The 6,081-nt window shown below is 38.3% G+C and overlaps 1 pseudogene; it reads right to left on the bottom strand.

The window, feature by feature from the left end:
• Positions 1 to 714: 714 nt before the first annotated feature.
• LOC143682786 (phosphorylase b kinase regulatory subunit beta-like) lies at positions 715 to 4,431 on the bottom strand (annotated as a pseudogene).
• Between the last annotated feature and the right edge of the window lie 1,650 nt (positions 4,432 to 6,081).

Below are 6,081 nucleotides of genomic sequence, written 5' to 3'. Positions count from 1 at the left end.
CATGCTGTGTGTTTTTTTAATTCCTAAATTTAATGACTTTTAATCCTATTTTTACTAGTAAAAACTATGTTAATAATCCTATAATTTAAAATACTTCTGAACAATCCTACACAGGTCCTATTTTTAGTAAGAGTTAAAAAAAACTTTGATAAGTTATAGATTTACTGCATTGTATTTTAGCCCAACCCCTATTGTTAGCAGAAACACAAAACCACAGTCATGTTTATAAGGTAAACTTGTATAAAAGTTCTGTTTTCTAAAATATGGTTAATAATGCAGTTTCTAAGAATCAAAATATCAGCTGGCTGATTTTGTTTTTGTGATGTATATTAAGATCTTCTTATAACATGACAATATCACTAAAGAAAGTCCTCCAAAATGCATGAGGTGGGAATTCAGTCCAAAGAGCAAAGACTCACTTTCATGAGACATGCAGTGGTGAATTTTCAATCCATAAACTTTTTCTATCATTCAGTGAAGGTTATTATTGTCATTGGTATAATCATGAGAACTTTTTTCACTTGAGTAAAAGCATTACTTACAATGAGATTGGCTATGGCATGCAAAAGAGATTCAAAATCTCTGCCAAGGACATGGCAAACACTTCAACAGCATGAGTAGCCCATAGAATAATGGCTGCCTTGATTATGCTTCAGCATAAAATCTAATACACTTTGAGACAGTGTCTCAAGAGAGCCTCTTTTACCTTCCTTATTAGCTAACCAGTCATGGGTCATCATTGCTGGGCTTGACCTCTCCTTCCAGAAGCAAGTTTATGACAACCTTTGTCAAAAAGCTGCACATTCCTTTTTTCCTGGGGGTGGGGGTGGGTGGGGAAGTATTGTTAAAGGAAACTGCGTTGTTTTGTTTTTCTACTTCCTTTAGCCAATTCCTATCTTTTTTAAATTCGTGAAATAGTTCTTTCACCAATTTTTCTAGATCTACTTTGTCTTGAAATTCTGGCTCAGGTTTTCTTTTCAGTACAATGGATATAGCCATTAGTAGCTCCACAATGATCTGTCTGTAATTTGGCTGGTCAATATTTCCCAACATGTCATCAACAAGGAGAGAGAAATTCAACTCATACATGATTATATCTGACAGTGTTTTGCTGTGGCAAATGCTTCCCAGCTACAATGATATCACTGGGCTTGTGCTCCAGGATCTACCACACTCAGTCATAGAACCCTGGAGGAGTTCTATTCAAAGACCCATTGATCTGATGCCTGCTCATACAACTTCTTCCATTCTGTTGAGGCTGGAGAATATCCAACAGAACTTGTTTAACTTCACTAGGTGTGCCAGTTTGAGTCTATCATATACCCCAGAAAAGCCATGTCCTTTAATCCTCGTTCAATATTGCTGGGTGGGACTTTTCTGATTGTTTCCATGGAGATGTGACCCACCCAATTGTGGGTGGTAGCTTTTGATTAGGTGGTTTCCATGGAGAGGTGTCTCTACCCATTCAATGTGAGGTTGCTTACTGGAGCCCTTTAAGAGGGAACAATTTTGATAAAAGCTTTAGAGCCCCCAGAATCAACAGAGCCCACATAGCCAGAGACCTTTGGAGATGAAGAAGGAAAATGCCCCCAGGGGAGTTTCATGAAACAAGAAGCTGGGAGAGAAAGCCAGCAGACTTCATCATGTGCCTTTCCAGCTGACAGAAGTGTTCTGGATCCATCGGCGTTTCTTGAATTAAGGAATTTTCCCCTGAATGCCTTATTTGGGACATTTTCACAGCCTTAGAACTGTTAACCTGAAACTTAATAAATTCCCTTTTTAAAAGCCATTGTGTTTCTGGTAAATCGCATTCTGGCAACTTATAGACTAATATACTAGGTGACAGCTGATATAAGTCTATGCTGGCTTGTCCCCCCCATGTATCTGTAGCTTATACTCCATGGCATGGATGATCCACCCAATTCATATTTTCAGCATGCCACTGAATAATTCAGGATAATTAGAGAGGATCCAGCCAATATGGATGACCAGTTCTTGCTGGATGACTGCTTCCCTCTCATCATGGATGTTCTTCATGCCCAAAGGCATCGGTTTGTCCTGCACTAGTACATTAGTAATGGATGGGACCAGGCTGTCTACTATGTTATTTAAAAGACCTGCTGCATGGCACATAATTGACTAAAGCTTTTTATTGCCACTTCTATAGACTCTCTCAATGTGATTAGAAATGTGATCACATTGAAATCCATTTGTGATGAATTGAGGCCTTCTTTTTTGAGTAATATACCCCGCAGGATGGCTTGGTTAGCCAGAAATATTCTATTTTTGAAGAATTTCGTGGGTGAGTTTGTTTTTCACATCAGTAATGGCAATATGGCTGCATTCCCAGTTCAGGAGAATTGGGGGTGCTGCTTTGTCTTTTGACTTTGAATCTCTGAGAAATTCTAGTTCCTTGAAACTCTCAAATTCTGGAAGTTTTTCTGTATCACTCGTTCATAGAAAGTCTAGTTGTTCTACTATGGCTCCCAGATGTTAGTGTCTATAGATGATCTACATGAACTTTGACTTCTCCAACAATTCTTTTTATAAAGACTGCCAGCATATCTAATATGGGGTTGAAATGGCTAACTTATATTGTCTTCCCAAATGAGAACAAGGAAAAGTGGATGTCCATACATTTTTCAATATTGCTTAATGAGCTGCAAGGCATTCTTTGTGTCATCTATCAGCAGTAAAACATCTTGAGACATGTAAATCACTTAGGTCGAATATGATGGGATAACAAGCCACAGTCTTTCTTAAAATGTGATAAATCTTTGATGTACTGAGGCAGCCAATGGCCTATCTGGTCTTTCAGAGAGTTCTAACTTTTCACTGATACCCAAATGGAAATAAATTTTCACAAGCTCCTGCTGAGACCGTATTTGATAGTTGTTCTTGTTGCAGGGTTTAAGTTTGAATACCATATGTGTTAAGACAAACCTGAAGTGTTGGCTTTCTGCTACAAGTGTTTTATGAACTACCAAACCATTTTCCAGTGGGCCTTGATTGGAAAACCTCATACTAATATTACATTGATTTTGTAGTGGGACATAAGTTCTGGAGAGGATCATTGTCTTAGGACTGATTAATTCATTGGCCAGGAGTTTTACAATAATACGAAGAGCTTGTCCCCAAAGAAATAATTTTCCAGCACAGCCACAATCACTAGTAAATTGCTTGATTACCAGGGTTTCTTTTTTCATGTTCTACTAAGTCAGCTGGCATATAATAATACTTTGGTATGACAGGATATCCTTCTATGGTCTGATGAAATATTGGAGTCAGAAGATCTTGATATTCCTTTACTTGTTTGGGATTACCTCTAAAAACTCCATCAATGATCATGTAGAGGAAGAATATGGGAAATTGCCATTCAATGCCATCAAACAATATAATTTCAGTGGTTTGTAGTAGTGTCTGTTGGGATCTTCTAATGATGTTCTACACCCATCTCTCAAGAAAAGCTTAAATCCATATTTACAATTAATTTTACAACCACTTTCTCAAGTGTCTGGCTAAACAGAACTTCATCGTCTAGGGCAAACGCAGGATAACTGATGCAGGGGAGCAGGGCAGCGTCTGTGTTGTAAGATCTTGATTCTCTAGGTAACACTATGTACAACATTTGCCTGCTGTGATTGTGAGCATTGAGGTCCACAAATATAACTGTCCAAGAACAGCTCTGGCTGCCAAAGAGGTTGAATCCATTAATTCCATTCTAGAGCTGCTTTTGCTAAGCCAATTGAGCTTGACTGTAGCTCTCTGCTACCATTATTATATCTGCTTCCTCATTCCCAGACACCAAAGTTAAACACACAGTAAACGCTAGAAACATGAAATACAAGATTTTGAATGAAGGAGACCTTATTGGTGTTGTAGATAATCTGCAGTCCTGAGGAAATAATTTCCACAGGGTAAAGAGGTAGAGTCATACTGTATTTATCTGAAGATGACCATATTCCTCACAGAGAGGAATTCATCTCCTGTGTGTGCATTGACTATAGAATGAAGACATATTGTTGGGCATAGATCCTGCTTAAGGTGCTGAACCTTATAGGCTTGACATATATAGCAGCAGAGAATTCCTCTCATAACATTTTATAGTTGAGTGCTCCAACTTATGGGCCCTTCACTTGTCATCATCAGTGTGCCTATATGCAAGAGCCAGAGCCCATGTCCCAGCAGCACGGTACAGGGTGTCTGGGTCTTGGCTTTCTGATCGTCACCGTTTGTTTTAGCTAGAAAGAGGCCTGTGGTTGGACTTTGATACAGCAACAATTTTGACTGACAATTCTGTAATAATGATCCAATTCTCCCCACAGAGTTTCATTTTCATCTAGGAAGATCAATGCTTTTAAGAGGTTAATAAACTGAGTCAGATCTTAACGTGGATGGAGAGTAGATGACTGCATCAGGTAAGCTGGCCATTTCAAATTCTTGACTCTAATCATAGGGTTCCAGGCTAAAATGAGCACTTGGTCTGTACTCTTCACTCCAGGACCTTCCAGCTCACTTTGGCCAAGAGTCCCATCACCCCAGTCAAAGCACAAGGCTGCCTGCTCTCTCCCAGGACAGCCTCCCATGCTCTGTTTTTTTTTTTTTTTTTTTGTTTTTTCTATGCTCTGTTTTTATATACAGAGATCATGATGATGGTTGACCCATTGCCAGAAGCAGTGCCCATGTCCAGTTCCATCTGTCTGTCTCTGGTAATGAGTGGCACAGGTTTACAAGATGGCTGTGGGCCCTGCAGTGAAACATAATATCCTGGGGTATTTGAACTTTTAATGTTCAGTTTATAAATACTAGGCATTAACCCACTCACTTAACACATCAGTACAGACACTAAGCAACTTCTATGTATTTGAATCTAGCACATTTTTTTTTTATGTGTAAGACTCTAGTTAATTTGGAAAAAAAAGTATAAATGAATACATCACTTTGTTTATAACTCTGTTTTCTATGTCATGAGAGTTTGGACCAAACCTTTAGGGAAAAGAAAGAGAGAGAGAGAGAGAGAGAGGAAGGGAGGGAGGGAGGGAGGGGGGAAGGAAAGGGGAATGGGGAGGAGGAGGAAGAGGAGGAAGAAGAAGAGAAGAGAAAAGAAAACTCTCAACATGTTACATTTCTGTAAGTGATGCAGTGTCTGGCTATTATTTTAGAATCTCTGGAAAAAGAACCAGATTTCTACCTTTCTATTATCTTTCATCTCAGGTTACATTGAGGATGAATTACTGAGCGAATTCTAAGTAGCTTGCAAAAGTATCTCAGTGCGAGGAAGACAATGGTTGCACATGATATAGTGGCATAAATCACATAAAAATTGTGGGAAATTTAAATATTTTAGGTCTCTTAAGGCGATAGATATCAACAGCAATGTTGATGCTAAGAAATTCATGCTGAATGTTAATAAACTATGAAGACTGTGATTGTATTGGGAATTTAAAAAGGAAATGCACATAGATAATACAATCTATAGATTGTGTCATATTTCAGTAAACTGACTTTCTAGAAAGGCCTCAGTATAAGTATATTCTTAGCCTCAGAATCATAGTATGATAGATTGGACTAATTAATGATTAAGTATATTGCCTGTATCAGTAATAAACACTAGGATCACATGACATGATGACTTTACTTGTTACTGAATAAATCACCTACCATTCATGCCTGCTTTAATCATTTAATTTCAGCAAATAGCACTTATTGCCTTTAAAGCTTTGTTTTAGATGATGTGAGGGCTTACAAGGGTAAATGACACAAAATTAGTGAAGAAACTGGACTGGTACAAAACTCATTAAAACAGAAGATTCAGGATGTTGGTTAAAATAACTACATAAGCAAAATGAATCCATGCCATATTTAAATGGTCTAATCCTTCTTCTACATATTAAATTATCCAGACAATTTCTGTAATGTTCAACTTAAATTTGAGAGCCTGCCTAGGCTTTGGGGATTCACACAAAGACACAAAGTATGAGTAAGCAGGGCAATGATAGAAGCAGGCACAGCTGTAGAGGGAGAACAGTGGAAGGAGTGACAGGTTATTTCTGGGCATGAGGGGTGAGGCAAGTGGCAAAA

The sequence above is a fragment of the Tamandua tetradactyla genome, chromosome 5, assembly GCF_023851605.1.
Source record: "Tamandua tetradactyla isolate mTamTet1 chromosome 5, mTamTet1.pri, whole genome shotgun sequence".
Taxonomy (NCBI): domain Eukaryota; kingdom Metazoa; phylum Chordata; class Mammalia; order Pilosa; family Myrmecophagidae; genus Tamandua; species Tamandua tetradactyla.
Note: the sequence above shows the minus strand (reverse complement) of the source record. Positions and strands in the feature narration are given on the sequence as shown.